This window comes from Lissotriton vulgaris, chromosome 10, assembly GCF_964263255.1.
Source record: "Lissotriton vulgaris chromosome 10, aLisVul1.2, whole genome shotgun sequence".
Taxonomy (NCBI): domain Eukaryota; kingdom Metazoa; phylum Chordata; class Amphibia; order Caudata; family Salamandridae; genus Lissotriton; species Lissotriton vulgaris.
This window is the reverse complement of record NC_141698.1, coordinates 42754311-42771425: the sequence shown is the minus strand read 5'-3', so window position 1 is coordinate 42771425 and position 17115 is coordinate 42754311. Positions and strand designations below refer to the sequence as shown.

General features: G+C 42.2%; 1 pseudogene; it reads right to left on the bottom strand.

The window, feature by feature from the left end:
* Positions 1–8996: 8996 nt before the first annotated feature.
* On the bottom strand, positions 8997–9935 carry LOC147684511 (olfactory receptor 1f45-like; annotated as a pseudogene).
* Between the last annotated feature and the right edge of the window lie 7180 nt (positions 9936–17115).

Sequence of the window (17115 nt, the reverse complement as noted above, 5' to 3'; positions counted from 1 at the left end):
ACCTTTCTGTACCTCTTTTGATCCTTTCTGCACTTTTCTTCTCCAACCACAGAGGAGCACTTTTAGACCTAGTCAGAGGTATTAGTAGGGCTACTGGAATTATGCGACGGTTCGGCCACAACGATTTTTGCATTATTATACATTTTCCGTATTTGCTACATTATCCATCATCTGTCACATAATCTGCAGATTTGAACAAAACAATCTTCTTTCTAGCTCAAACAGCTCAAATGTTATCAAAAATGTACAGGCACATGTTACAGCATGGTGGAAGGCCGATTGCAAAGCTGGAATGTGTTTCTCTTGCCTCTTTTTGTACTCACTTGCCTCATTCTGCAGGTCTCTTGCCTCTTTCTGCACCTCTGTTGCTCCTTTCTGAACATCTGTTGCCTTTTTCTAAAACCCTCTTACCTTTTTCTGCACGTCTGTTGGTTCTTTCTGGATTTCGTTTTTTCTGCACCCTTCTTCCCTCTTACTGCACCCCTCTTCCCTCTTTCTGTACTTATGTTGTCTCTTTCTGCTCTTCTGTTCCTTTTTTCTGCACTTCTTTTGCTTCTTTCTATACCCCTCTTGCTGGTTGTGTAGTCCTCTTCTCTCTTTATGTACATGTTGCCTCTTTCTGTACTTCTCTTGTCTCTTTCTGTACCCCTATTCCCTCTTTCTTCATCTTTCTTGCCTCTTTTTGCACCTCTCTTGCCTCTTTCTGTAGTTCTTTTGCCTCTTTCTGCATCTCTGTTGCTTCTTTCAGCACTTCTTTTGCCTCTTTCTCTAACCCTCTGTAAAATAACAGCCTCCCCTTTTACGTTAGCAAGTATCATGTCGGAGACAATGGGGAATACCCCCACCAAACGCATCTTAGTTCCAGAGCAGCTTCCGCCCGTGCTTATCCTGAACTTTCTTCAAAACTGTCGGGAGTACTGTCATGGACAGGGTACCAAAACATAGCAAATAAACCACTGCAAACACTTTCCCCCACGTGGTGCAATCAGCCAGGCTGGGAATTATACCTTTAGGTAAACTCATTGTGAGAATCCGGTGTTTATCTACAGGAGAAGTATCTGGAAAGACAGCTTCAAGCTGCTCAAATTTCTCTCCACACCAGAATGGAAATCATCCTGATTCTGAGGTAGTTTTCCCTTCACAGAGTTAATCATGATGGGACTAATAACCAATTAACCACCCTGTCCCTGTGGTAGAGCAGCACCAGCCACTGCCGCCGTTATATTGCGAAACTTAAACTATATAACACTTCTGAGTATGCAAATCAAATTTGTTTGTAGTATGTGTAGCTCTGGTAGTGTAACAACTTGATAATTCGGATGAGGTGTGTATCCTGCCAAAACGGGCCAAGACGGATCCCAAATACAGGGTTAGTTAGGGCGCAATTAAACCAGATGGTTTTCTCCCAGGCTGACAATGGAACTTCAAGTAGACGGTATGGACAATGAGCTGCAGGAACTATGCCTCGTTCATACTCATGAAAAAAATTATTGTTCCCATCAACCTCGGGAAACTTCAGCCAAGTGTAAAATTCCTTGAAGCAGAACACTGCGTCCCCTTGATCAAAAATATAAAATCCGGTCCCGCCACTGGGACCCCATGTGCAAGCAAATGGGCTGTGATAGCTGCTCGATTAGGAGCACCATTATTAATCGGTTGTGCCAAAATAGTAACAGGACATTGAAACAGAAAGAACTGTAGCGCAACTCTGAGTGTAAATGAGAAACTAAAATCTTTTAAACTTCAAGCTTGAAAAAAACCTATAATCTCTAATATAGGAGGTTAATCCCGCTCCCCGCAGATGTCACTGTTAAAGGGAAGAGGGTATTGTGGACAAGCACAAGCGCTACTCAGGGGCCTCGTCAATAAGTTCCAGACCAAATGTAGGTGGCGCCATGTTGCAGGGATTCTGCACAACCACAGAACTATGTGCAGGGTTATGGGACCTTGGTGTATAGGGGCTAAGCCTTCCCACCACCTGAGTCCCCACAAGCCCAGGATCAACGAGCTATAGTGTATCATATGTACTCCTACACAATCATGAAGAAACAAATGGTTAGACACCCCAAAACACAACACTCACGGATTTCCCAGGAATAGCGGTAACAAGACATGCCTTTTCGCTTACGCTCTCATACTTGTCCACAATAAGAACTGACTGAGACACGAATATAGTTTAAAATGTTATATTAGCTATAGTGCTCTGACATGCAGTATCCAAACCAACATAAGCAGAAAAATGCATAATACTAAAATAGTTAACGTTGCCGCTAGGCCATAAATCATAAAGGGAGATGTCATCATATAAAGACAATGGAGAAAGGACTATAGTGCCTAACCTCCCTCCCCTTGGTAATATAAAGTATTATTATATAAAGAAAGATCTGTAGGCTTTGTCAGCAGACCCCATACCTTAGTCCACAGATGGTATTTCTACATTATAGGTGCGTGCTGCTCTTCTCCCTGGAAAGTTCCCTCTCCAAGTGTGTCTCACCTAAACGTGTTACCATCATATCTAAATACGAGTTCCCAACAGCAGCTGCACTAGTATGTTTTGTCTAGGTGCTATGGCCTGACCAGAACAGAATAACAAGGGGCATTGTTTATCGACCTTGATCGCAATGTTCAGACTAGACTCCAGGAACGGGTAGAGAATGCACACAGCAGATAGTTCAGATGTGAAAGGCATAAATAGAGTCCTGCAAAGAGTAGCCATGTGGTAATGCGTGCAAAAGCAGCAGCATGGCTGCAGAGCTCATGGTAACTTAGTGATGTCGACAATGTCCCTACCGGCCACGTGACACCTGTTCTATGCTCTTCAGCTGGAATGAAGAGCCCCTTTAAGGTTGGTTCTATGGCTGCGATTTGAAAAACTGTTAAAAAAAGACTCAGAGACATGTTATTTTTTTAATAGAACTTTATTAAACTTTTTTCAGGCAATGTTATTAAACATTGTGTCCTGTGTGAATTAATGAAATATGCATTCAATTGCAAATATTGGCGATTTGTTGACAAACAAAATAGGTGTGTTTTTTATATTTTGACTTGATGACCCCTTCATAAATTCAATAGGACAGCTTTTTATATTTTGTTGTTGTGGTCTGTTGACAAACACAGTACATCTGTCTGCCTTACCTAAAAGGATACCCTTTATATTGTAACATCATATAGTCAACTGTTGTGCACCAGACCCTGTGCCATACCTCATACCAGCAGAGAGTTGGAAGCAGGTTCTGATGTACCCAACCCCTGCTGGAGATCCTTCAAGAGTGGGCCGAGAAAAAAAGGTGTGTCCAAAATGTGTTTTCCCTGTGCAATTTTTCATAGGCAAATTAGACACAGGTATGGAATCACACCAAATTTGTCTGAAAGCTAGATCTTGGTCCAAAAATGAATTGTGCTTTTTGTGATTTTGTGTAAATCCCTTTTTTATAAATGAAAGTTCAAAATGTGTGTATGCCACACCATGGAGAATCTGCATATCTAACAGATCAAAAGCTATGATCTGATTGTCTGTCACTACATCAACAAAGATGTAGCGGCAGCCATTTTAGGTCTCATAGAAACAGCCCCCATCTTGTAAACTTGTAAAACTAATTTAAAAAACATATAGGGGTGAGTAGGGATACCCAGCATCGATTGCCCTGGTGGGGGAGCAGAGGGTTCCCCTGGGACCAAGAACCTATTTTTTTAACAGGACTCCAGAGCCTCGAAGGATCCAAATATCAGTAGTCCAGTTAGAAACAAAACACTGGCTTTGGCCTTTTTAATATATAAGCCCCCATGGTGGGCCAAGCCCCGGGGTCAGCTCAATGTTTTTTGTTATTATTTTCAGTGGAGGGGAGCCTGTGTCAGTCCAAAAGGGGACCCCATCCCCTGGGGAAATTAATTAATGGGGAGGGTGCATCAAGGCCCCTCTCTTAGCCATAGATCAGACCCCATCTCCCGGGACACTGCTGTTTTTCCTGCCAGGGAGAGGGAGAGCAGAGAATGTAAACTTTATTCCCTGCCTGCACTCTCCCAGGCAACACAACTTTGCTCCTGCCCATTGGGAGCACAGAAATAAATTAACCCACCTGAGAGGTAGAAAAGGAATGAAGCTGACTCCTCTGGGTACCCATGAAGGGTGTTTACTGAGGAGCCAACAGTGGTTATGGGGGCCTTGGGGCTCTCCTCCATGGCCCTCAATGATTTCAATTTTGTGGATGCCTGGATTGGCCACTTGGGCACCCACTTTTAAATTATAGCTATCTCCTGCTAGAAACGTCTTTAGATGCTGGCTGGAGAGCTGGCAGGGGTCTTGAAGGCCATGGAGCTACCCCCAAAGCCCACAATTAAAAAACAATAACATATGGGTTCCCTGTGTGGGCACCAGGGCACCAAACAATAAAAAATAAATGTCCAGATCCCAGCAGGGTTCTAGCTGGGGAAATGGCCACACCATGGGATCTCGAGGCTATCCCATGACCCCCAACGTTTAAAAAAAGTATGAGTTTCTATGGTGGTACCGAAACACACCGGCAATACCAAACTCACTCTCCACCCTAAAAAAAAAGAAGAAGAAATGAGCATCAGGAGCTGCTAATTTATTATTCACTGTTCTGGCAAGAACTGCCTCATAATGCCCTGCGAGGGCTTTTTAGTAGGATTTTTTTATCCTGGTGGTGCATCTAGAAGGGGCGCCACAGAGCAAGGTAGGCCGTGTCTGGCGGAGGGTTTGTTGTCTGCTGTATGCTGAGCCATGGGCAGTGAGGGAGTTTGTGGCTCATGCAGGGTAGGGCCTGCACAGCGCACATCAATGGACATCTTTCTGTAGGTAAAAAAAAAGAGAAATTCACAAACAAAACACAATGGTTAAAGTGACAATATAGTGAGGAATTGTAATAATACTGCACTATTCATGCAATTTTCCATAGGTAAATTAGACACAGCTACATCCAAAATGGCTGAATGGAATTACACCACATTCGGCAGAAAGTTAGATCTTGGTTCTGAAAGCATGTTTTTTGCAATTCGATGTAAATCTGTTCAGCAGTTTTTGAGAAATTAAGTTTCAAAAGGTATGTTTATATTGATTATGGAGAATCCGCTGACCTGACAGATCTTATGATGATATCTGATTGGCTACCACCAAATCAACAATGATGTGGCGGCAGCCATTTTAGGACTCGGGGCTCGGTCCCTTGTCCTGAAAAGGGTTGAAAAAAGCTATAAAGGAGCAAAGTAGGGATACCCTGCTCCCTTAGGCCTGCCCCCCTTGGGCAAAAAAAAATACTTTTTTTATTTTATGACTTATTTGCACTTAATCTGAAAAACCGCACTTAAAAAAAAACAATCACCCTATGGTGGGCTCTGGCCCAGGGGTTGGCGCAATTAATTTCAGTGGAGAGGGGAATATGCATACCCCCTGCAGAGCCTCATTGAGGCCATGGTGACACCATCTTCATTGGCTGACTTTAAACTTACGGGGAGGGGGCACCTAGCCCCCCTCAATCATTCTCTCTGATGCCCCAGGGACATCATTCACCAGGGCTGATTCTATATTTACAATGAGCATGCATCTCCCAACCGGCGGCTACAAAGGCCCTGGGAACCCCCATCTCCTGTGGCTAAAATATTTTAAAAGTGGAAGAGGGCATGCAGCCACTATCCATGAGCCTCAAAGGCCCCGCACAGTGCATGACTGGATTAAAGGCCCTAAGGCCAACCCTTTACCAAAGGACATGAGCAATGGGGAGTTCAGTGGCTGTGGTATCATAGGTGCAGGGTCTGGCAAGAGTTGGCTAAATATGATCTAAAAAGTTTATGTTAATAAACCCTAGAAATTGACAGAAAAAAGAGTAAAGTGACAGTATAGTTAGGTATTGAAATATTTTTAAAACTAATGTTTCAAAAACACACATAATCTGAACTTGACCTGATCAAGTTAAGTGACCTCAGTATAAACAAATTACATAATTAATGATATTTGCAACACTTGTACTTTGTGCAATTTATCTCATCATGAAATGTGCCTGGAGCAGCTGTGCGCATCACAAATACCGATAACATAACATAACATAACATATGGAGTAAGGATGCATTTCCCGTTAAATGATAGCATTGCATTTTGTGTAATTGTACATACATTTTGAGAAACTTTAGATAGCTATCCAAAAAACAAATTGTGGGAATTTTGTACACCCAGCTCTAACTCGCTTATTTGGCTATTGCTTCATTAAAATTTACCCTTTAGTTCATTCTTTTTAAGTATAATAAATACATGTAAAATGCTTAAATGAATTCCTTTATCAGAAATATTCAAATTGAGCCAATCAAGCCTAAACTTCCAGCTTCACTTCTCATACTGATTTTTGAATATATTATCTCAATATCTATTCAGTTATTGTGCCTGAGGTCAAAGAAATGTTTGACAAGTCGTTTTGTCTGCCATTTGGGATGGTTCAAACAATTGTAGAGCCTGGTTTTCAATCTCTTTGTCAAGTTGTAGTCCAGGGTCCAGAGTGCAGGGGACATATGATCAACATGCTGTTCCAAGAAGTCTTGAAGGTGATGTTTATCCAGCAACTTCATTTCAAGTCCCAGGGGCATTTACTCCACAAATAGGTATACCTAATCAAGAATTAATAGCATCAATATCAATAGTGAAAAACACTGCAGTTTCTGGCAAAGTGTTCATATACTTGGAAATATGAGTACTAAATGAGTTGCCACATTGTTCTAGTAGATGTAACTATATTGATAGTGTCTTGCTCATAGGGGCAAATCAAGTTTTCTCTGCAATCGGCAGGTTACAGGAGTTTAAAGGGACAATTAGAAAAGCAATATAAGACATATTAAGTATACACATTTAAGGTGTGATGGCTGACTACAGGTGGAAGGTAAGATCAAGAGGTAGGGATGGTTCTTCATTTGAGCCAGTGGAGCCCACCAGCACTCCTTTGGGGAACAGCACTTATGTTTCCTCTTCAGAATTACACCCAGAGCAAGTAATGCAAAAACAAATATAAAGGAAAGAAGCAGGAAGCGAAAGATGGAGAAGAACATGAAGTGGACTCAAGAATGTGCAGTCTTGGTATGCAGCACAGTACTTTTCCTTTAAAAAAGTAAGCACCAGGAAGGCAGATGATTGGCAAAGAGAGAGGTCTTGAGTTAAGTTATGAGAGTTAGGAGTGATCCGTCCTGTTTAAATGAGGGGGATTGTTTACCATAAGGTGTGGGCAAAGAAAGAGACAGAGGGGTAGATTTTCAAAAATTCTGTACCGAACAAAGGGGCATATTACCAAGCAATAGCGATAATTATCGCTATTGCTTGGTTAGAGACAAAAATTTACCGCTGAGCTGCGGCGATTTTTGCCGCAAATAAACCTTGGTATTACCAAGGTTTACCGCAAATGCGATAAAAATCGGCCGCAATGCATGAATATCGCTGAAAAGTCAGCTATATTCATGCATTACCGAGCTAATGCTCTTAGCCTTGTTATCCACCTCCCATTGGATAACATGGCTAAGAACTGCTCAGGGCAGGTGTTAGCTTTTGGAGATATTTGCGCTTAGCGCGAATATCTCCAAAAGTTGGTAATAGGAGATAGCGATGTTAGCGACTGTTTTCAGTCGCTAACATCTTGGCACGCCCACTTTGCATGTCATTAGTGATAAATATCACTGACATGCAAAGTGGGGCCCAAGATGGTCGCTATCTCCTACTAGCTGTCGCTAACTGGTGTTAGCGACAGCTAGGTAATAGGGAGATAATTTTATCTCCACTTTCTTGGCTTTTAAAGCCAAAAAAGCAGAGATAAACCCCCTTGATAATATGCCCCAAAATGTGTTTGAATGTTCATTTTTTTATAACTCGTTCTTATGTTGGGATACAGACAGCTTAAATGTACTTTCCAGCGCAAAACTTGTGCTGGAAAGCACCCTTAAAGTGCTTTGTACTACTTAGCACAGAGGTGGCATTACATGGGTGGTACATGGGCGTTTTCATGCAACCACACATGCCTATTGGCGCAAAACCATATCTACAAAGAATTGTAGACAGGGTTTCGCGCCAAAAGTTGTAATTTCAAAGGTGGCACTAACAGGAGAAATATTTTAATTTCTCCGTGCTTTTCTGACTTTGCATGCGCTCTGCCTTGAGCAGCACACATGCAAAGTGGGAACATCTTTGAAACTTGTCTAGGCATGGTATTTTGTACAGATTGGGGCCGATTCACAGAACTAACTTAAGACAAAATCCTAAACTTACTAGTTTTGGTATTTACAGAAGGCATTATGTAGTAGTAAATTTAGGATTTTATCTTAAGTTAGTTCTGTGAATCGGGCCCAAAGGGTCCTGTGCAAAACCTATGCACTTACCTTAGCGCTAGGTAAAAGGGAGAAGTGAGCCATTCTCTGTAGGTAAGGTGCTCTCCTGCTCTCTCCCTGTCATGCAAATCAGCGAGCCTGTTTGCGGGCTGCGCTGCATTGTGTGACATATTTTAAATCTGGCCCAGAGTGTATTCTTGCAATCTCCTTATTTGTTTTGAGGATCCTCAGCATCATCTCATCTGGTTGATGCTGCAGTTGGAGTGTGTATGGTCCAAGAGTGGAAGATGTTAATCAGTATTTTAAGGTTTGTTGACCTTGCAGATAATGTGATGTGCCTTAAATTTGATGTGTGATGGTGCAATAGCAGAACCCTGAGTTTGGGGTTAATGTGGTCATGTTTTCTTTGGTAATTGTTTAGACATCACCTACACTGAAGGCACATTTTACTTGGTGATGGTGGAATAAAGGAGACTACTAAACCATGTCAATGCTTGAGAGGATAGTTACTTGCTTCACTGGATTGCAAAATGATTGTAGGGAAAAAAGTATTAATCCTGCTATCGAGAGTGATTTTAGACCAATCCAGATGTTTTTAACTATCTGTCAGCTATCAATTTTCAAAGAGTAACACATGTCTCTTGAAGGCCACTGGCATGTCCACTACAATTCTTAACACAAAATTGTCATTTATTTGTAGAAGAAATAATTCTTTGTATTGTTTTCCTCAGCGCCTCTTTGACTTCCTTATTCCTTAAGCAGTAGATGAATGGGTTTAACATGGGAGTTATTACAGAGTACACTGCACTTATAATCCCATCGGCTTGTAATGAGGTGGTCAATGTAGGTCGGAAATAAATGCATATGACAGTGCCATAACAGAAGGAAACCACAGTCAGGTGAGATGAACAAGTAGAGAATGCCCGCCACCTCCCTTTCCCAGAATGGATCTTCAAAATTGAGAAGATAATGATTACGTAGGACACAAGTATGAACACAAAAGGGCCCAAAATGATAAGGGTACCCTCTGAGAAAATAAGAAGTTCATTGGTGGAGATGTCACTGCAGGAAAGCTTGAGCAGTGCTGTTGCATCACAGAAGAAGTGGTGGATGTGGTTGTCAGCACAGAAGGACAATTTGGTGATGATGATGGTGTGCAGCAGGGAGTGCAAGGAGGCAGTGAGTCATGATCCAGCCACCAAAGCCTTGCACAGCCGCGGGTTCATCAACTTAGTGTAGTGAAGGGGCCTGCAGATGGCCGCCCAGCGGTCGTAAGCCATCACAGCAAGAAGGAGGTCTTCTGTGATAGCAATTAACGCGAAAAAGTACATCTGCGTGAAGCATGCTGTGAATGAAATCAACCTCACCTCTGTCAAGAGGTCCGCTAACAGTCTGGGGACAGTGACAGTTGTAAAACAGAGGTCAACAAAGGATAGATTGGAAATAAAGAAATACATGGGAGTATCCAGTTCGGGTTCACGTCGAATCACCATCACGATGAAACTATTTCCTATCAGTGTGATCACGTAGATGATGAGAAAGACCAAAAAGATGCCTACAGACTTCCGTTGCTGGTCAGTGAACCCCAGGAGAATGAACTCATTTGTCTGATTATTTGGGTCCATTGAGCTCGAAGGTGGGCACTGTAAGAAAGATGACATGATCAGTACAGAACTGTAACTATCTTTGAGCTTATCAACACTATGGTACTGCACTGCAACTACTGTTGCAATTCTTGTACAATCTACTTCAATTTCTATTGATCACTCCTTCATGGCTGATTGTACAATATTAACAGTACAATAGAGATTTAATTCTATGGATTAAGGCGTAGCTCTTATGGCATACCACTGACAATTGACCCTTCCATACATGGACTATCCTGCGAAACATTATAATTTCAAGCCTTGCGCTCATTTCTTTGGAACATCATTCTAGAAAGACGTTGTCTGTATAAATTCCCACCAGTGAGGGTGCTTGATTCATTTTCATTAGCAGAAACACCCTGAAAGAATCCAGATTGGCTCTACGGTCTGTAGAGTTCACCTGATACTCATATAGTTATGTATAATCATCAGTATCCATCACCAAATATATATTGTGAGAATGCAGATAATCACTGGTGTATGTCCCATCTGTTATATTACTAGTTTGTTATAGCCTATGGCACTAGTAATATGCCAGATGGCATATCCACCACATTTGTGATGAGTTCTTCCATCAGCCAAATTTTAAATGTGGCTCCTACAAAGGCAACCATCAAATTAAGTGTAACATGAATGACCAGGATATGGTAAAATCCATTATTGTTTGTTGCAATCACTCCACCTACAGAACCAAATGTAATGTGAACTTGTGGGGAACCAAGATGTAAGGATGATGAAGTAAGCTAGTCCACAATGCTATGTGCAGAAGACTCAACATTTGTTTTTCATTGAGGTTCTCCTGGCAAGAAGCAGCAGTTGAGGCCAGCCTAAAGTGTTTTGGTTTTGTGAATTCTATCAAAAACAGGTTAAATCATGCACATTAACATTTAAGACTGCATACAACATGTATCTCCAAATCTTCAGATCATCTCACCCCATAGCATCTAATGTAGTGTGAATTGGCGTGGTACTTCATGTATGTATGAATTTCAATATTTAAATCATTTCGGCTTATCATGTGCTTTGTAATGTAAATAGGGTAAATACCATGATATTAGTATGATTTTCAAGCTTCAAATCAGTAGAACACTTAACACTGTATGTAATTTCAAAGTTGGTTATGCCTTTACTGGTCATATATATAGGAATGGGAGAATATTTTTCTTTTTGTGAATTTTCATGAAATTACGCAAAGTGTGGTTTGGGAGTATCTCATGTGACTTTTGATTGTGAGGGCATCTCTATCAATGTTATAAAAGGAGAAACAAGCATGTCTGACACTTAATGCACTGGGGTGAACAAGAAATGCTGAAGTCATATGGGCACATATGAGAGACATTCTGCACAGACATATTCTAATGACAAATATGTGTGGGAATGAGGCCAAGATGGGCAAAGAAAGAGTTGCATAAGTGTAGGCTCCATCCCGGTAACCATTCTATAATCCTGATCCCCTGGGGCTGTACTGTTGAGAAGATGGTGCTCCTTGGTTGCAACAGTGGATTAGGGGCCCAAGACGAGACACTCACCCCATTGTGACTTACTGCTTGTTGAGGCATATGATCGCCTCTGACACCACGGCTGATGTTTGTGAGTGGACGCTGATGATTGGCTTGGGGCCCTTGGTCGCTGTGAGTGATGGGTTGCTGGATGAAGGGCAGAGATAGGAGATTTGGACGCGTAGTTGCCAAGGTTTCAGATTGCTACATGTGACATTATCATAATTTCAGTGTAAATAAGTGTAGTAAGCGGCATTTCAACGACTATATGTGACATAGTCTTGAAGGCTAAATCAAGCACTACAGATGAGAGAAACTTATAAATATCAGAAATTAAACCCATTTCAGCAACAATAAACTCTAAGAAGATATTAAAACTGCTGCAAAGCACCAATATTTAAAAAATAATTAGCTTAGCCACTATCCTATAAAAATGATCTTTATTACTGAGTGAGTGACAGGTGTGTCATGGCTTCCACTACCCAGAGGCATTTCACGGCATGGGCAAGTGGACCCTGGCCCAGGGCCCCAGACATTCAGGGTTCCCCTAAAATAGCCATCTCTGCTCATTCACAGAAAGTTTGTTTAAAATACCGCTTTTTTTTAGTTTACCTTTAATGTGGGTGGTGTATGGGAGTGTATGCGAGACATTTTTCAGAGAAATGTTTGTTAATGGTTGTTGCATGGTGTTGAACAACACAGTTTCTTTCAGATCAAACTAGGACCTAAAAAATGACTAGGGGTCACAAAGGTTATTTGCAATAATATTGGTGAGCTACTGCTGTATAATAATACTGAAAACCTATTTCGCTATCCTCAAATATTAGATGTTAACATATTTAGAATTTGGACCAGGTTGTCTGTGCATTGTCAGTGACCTGACTTTCAATATACAAGAAGAAAAAAGGCACTGAATTAAAGAGATGCCGAAGCAAAAGAGAAGCACCTTAAAAGAACAGCAAATATGTAAGTACAGCATTTGAAAAGTGGATATGCATATTAAAATGTTAACAGTAAATACAAATATATTATTAATATAAAATAATAAATATATTCCTCTATGATTTAAAGATATAATGGCAGAAAGGCGCAAATTATTATTGTACGGGGAAAAACATACGGCCAGGAGAACACAATCACCGAGAATATACAATGGAAATGCATGAACTACTACGCCAATGCTTGTTATGGGGGTGGAGGGGGCTACAGATAGAAATGATGTTGTATATAACGCTAGAGAGCACCACCACATTCCAAATATAACAAAGAAGTAAGACATGTTTTCAAAGACCTTAGAGATGCAAGCACTAGATCCCACAAAGCCACAGGAGCAATATTAATAAAGTGTACTCCAACAAGTTCATGAGTACACTAAAGGGCAACTGACACAATCCTTTATTCAAAAAGAGGAATTGCCTGCAACAGAAGGGCAACAAAACAAACCCAGCTACTGCTAGAAGATACCAAGACATAAGCATTCCTGATCAAACCACTGCAAATAGTGAAGAATCCTTTCTCCTATATGACAACAACAATGACGAGAATAATAACAAATGCAACAGAAAATATCCTCTATAGACTAACACAAACCCAAATTTGTATTATAAATTGTATTCTCCACCATTCACATCGATATACACCATAAATAATGAATATCATAACATTATTCGATCACTAAGTTACCCACTTCTCCTTAACAATCAAAGTACATCATACTATGTACTACCAAGTCAAATTGAAATAAAAACCAACAACTTCTACCATAAAAAAAATTATTATGTACTTTATACAAGCAATAAGTGTGGCAGGGTATGCTCAGACGTGAGTCCCTTGCTCACTTTGCCACTGGATTCAAGCAAGCCGGGCTGAAGACAGCTGAAATGCCAGAAACCGGTCCTCAGAAGCTTGTTTCCGGTCCAGGAAGACATGGCTTGGCAGTTCGGGTTGGACTGTTCCCATGAAGCACTGGGTCAGACTGATTTGCATATAGCCATGTCTGAACTGGGGTGGCAGAGTGGGCTAAAGAACGGTGATGGATTAAACCCAGATCTTTTGACTGGGTGTGAGTGTTTGATTGATTCAGATGCTCCGTCCATCACCACCCCCTTTTGTACCGCTTTATGCAAGCAATGACACACACATTTTGAAAACCTACCTTCACATTACCATGCAAGGATGCTGTCACCATTTTATACAAAACATTTGGAAACACCTAAAAAATGCTACAGTATGTGTAGAATATGTGACTAGCAGCTGATTCAGTTTTGAAATTAAAATAATTAATATCACTGGCATGTGTAGCAATTACGGAAGTAGCTAACCATTACAACTTCCTCATAGAATCTACCTACTACCAACCACATAAACAAAAACACAAACACCAAGGGGCATATCTACATAGAATTGGCATAGAGCAGTGCCGCAAGTCATTTTGCTGTGCTGCCCTATGCCAATTTGAAAGGGCAAGAATGCACTGTATTTATGAGCACCAATGCAGGCACCTTTGCACCATGGTGCAAGGGTGTCTGTGTTGTTGGCAGGATTGTCTTTTTGCAGGAAGAAACACCTTCCAACATAAAAACAATCACTAGAGGCGTTTCCCTCTTTCCATGTGTACTGCAGAATGCAGCACACTTGGAAAGAGGAATACATGAGGAGAAATGTAAACATTTCTCCTTGTTATGCCTGCTCTAGGGAGGCACAATGCTTTAGTGCTGCCCCATGTTTACGGATTTTGCCGCAGCATCAAAGTCCATGGATGTTGCGTGGGAACAACCAGAGCAATGCGCGCGAGTAAGCTAAACACTCGCTGAACTTGGTGGTTTTACAGCTTGAGCCCGGTAAGAATTTGCCTCTTTTGCACTCTTGTGCTCAAACTTTGCCTAACTTTCTGTTTAAATGTGTTTTCGTCTATTCTGCTTTTAATTCTGTTTTTAACTTGTCACTTGCACATATTGCCTTGTCCCGGTCCACAGCAGGATTTTCCCGTTTGTTCTGGAGGGATTTAGGCTACTTCCGGTCGTGAGGGAAGTTGGCGTTCTAGCGGCCCCTACCTCCCTCGATAAAATCGATTGCCTTGCAGAATGCACAGTGGACGCGTGCAGTGGGCGCGCGCAGCGGGCGCGCGCAGCGGGCTCAGCGGGCGCGCCAAAGGCAAGCCTGTCTGTGTCTGTCCGCAAGGACGGGACCAGGGGCCATAACCCCTGGCCAAAAATCATCAAAACCTATTGTCCCAATAAGCTATTCTTTTGCAAAGCTGCTGAGTTGTTGCAGTATGCCCCAGTCTGAGTGCAATCAACTCGATCCATTGGATGAGGTTACCAAGTGCTCTTGTTGCAGTTTCAAATTTAGTAAATTAATCCCAAGAGAGTTGCGTAGCTCATTTACTGCTACCACTTTTCCCCCACAGGACAACTGCTCCTCACAATGCAGCAAGTCTTCCAATATGGCTTTCTCCTTTTGCAATATTAATTGTCGCTCCCTTCCTAAACACAAAATGTACATCTTTGACCTGCTACGTAGCGAACAGCCTGATGCCATTTTCAAGTGGTACAGAACGCTGCAGCCAGACTACTGTGTCACATTCCCAAATCTAGTGGAGAGGTGAGGTGCAGCGGCTAAGGCAGCTGGCTTCGGAGCACAGGGTTCACGGTTTGATCCCGACTCCGGCGGCAGCGCAGCTCAGCACCATGTGACTGTGTGCAATAGCTCACTTAATTTCCACAATGGCCCCCAGCGCCTTGAGACCCGTAAGGGTGAGAAGTTTGCGCTTTCCAAATACAGATTTTTTTACTTCCATCTCCAGCTATTTACGTGATCTCCACTGGCTTAAGGTGGAAAGCTGTGTCAAGTAGTTCAAAGCCTTGAGCCTTTTGTTTAAGATCAAGTCCTGCACTGCTCCCCAATACCTGCAAGCCTTAGCCCAGCCTTACCAACCTACACGCCTGTTGCGTTCCACGACTCAGGGAAAATTCTTGGTTCCCAGGGTTAAACTCTCACAGATGGGCGGCTGCTCCTTTGCTTTTTTTGGCCCTACTTTGTGGAACACTCTTTCTGCATCCTTTCTCAATGAAACAAGCTGTGCAAACTTTTGCAAAAGTCTAAAGACATGGCTGTTCAATCACTAATACTAATACCATTCTTCAGGCTGGCGCTGGGAAACCCTTTTGGGTAGCTGTGCGCCTTATAAAACTAATATAATATAACATAACACCCACGAACGCCTCTTTGACACAGAGTAAAGCAAGGCAGTGACTTGCACTTCTTTGTCTTACTCCATATCTACAAGGGCAGGAAAGGCTATGCATGGAAGCTTTACATGACCTTGTAGGTGTGGCTAAGCCCTGTGAGCCACCAGAATGTCACAAAAAATGGCGTTCCAGAGGGGCACAGGGCTTGTAAATAAGCCCTAAGTCCCCTGTTGGTTGGACTAATTTGAAAACACTTGGGGGATATTTAAAACAAATTGTTGGAGCGCTGAGCTGCGCCAAATTTGGAAGTGCTGCGCTTCGACATTTCCAAAACTCAGGGATGGGCCCTATTTACTACAATATGGTGCACCCCTGTGTTTTCCCTAGTTCTGGTGCCAACATGAACTGCCTACTGCCAATGCAGGCACCCTTGGACCAATATGCAAGGGTGCCTAGGTTTAAGGGAATGAATGGGTATGTGTTGAAAAGTGTCCCTCCTGCACATGAACAATCCATATTGGCTATTTGTTTCTATATAAGTAGCACATCGTCATTATTTATTGATTGCTTATGAGCAGGAAAGGACACCTTCCTGCACATTAACAATCATTAATGGCATTTCGCTCTTTCTATGTTTGTTGCAGAACGCAGAACATACAGAAAAAGCAAAAACAAGGAGAAATAAAAGAATTTCTCCTTGTTTCGCCATTCTAAAACCTGCTCTTGCATGGAGTTCGTTTGTGGTGCAGCCTCAGATTTACAGATCCTTGTAAATCTGGGGAAGCATCAAAAAGCAATGAGGGTTGCCATGGAATGCCCACAGAAACACCCATTGCACACCCTTTTCACGCAGATACCTACATGAAAAGGTACCATTTTTGCAAAGCGGAGTTAACCCAGAAAAAGTGGCTTAATGCCACTTTGTATATATGGAGCAGGGCATTGCGCCACAGTACCGTTGATAAAAGTGACGTTCCTGTGGCACAATGCTCTTGTAAATATACCCCTTGGTTTGGCTGTCTGCACTGCACTGTGCTAGCCACAGACACACATTTAAGGTTCAAGCATCATGATTGAAACTATATGACAGCATCTTGGCTTAAAAAAGTAAAAACCTACAATGCAGTGGAGGGATGGGACAATGCCCTGCATCAAAAAAAGGAGGAGGTTTGGGACCGGGAGACGTTATTTAAGCAGGTCCTGCATACAGGGCTCCTAGTAAGCTGTGCTACAAGGGGTATACAGTTCCTAGGGGGGGCGGGGAAGACAAGTCTTTCTTTGTGATGCCCTCACACACCCCGAAGGATGTCATGCTTCATCATTGGGCTTTGCTCCTTGTCGGGCTGGCGCTGCAATGCCCGACGGGCTCACCGTAAACGGGGCTCTTTGGCGGAGATCTTTTTTTGAAGAAGCCGTATGGTGTGTACGGGTAAAAGGGCAAGGGTAGTGCATGGAGAGTGAAAGTTAAAA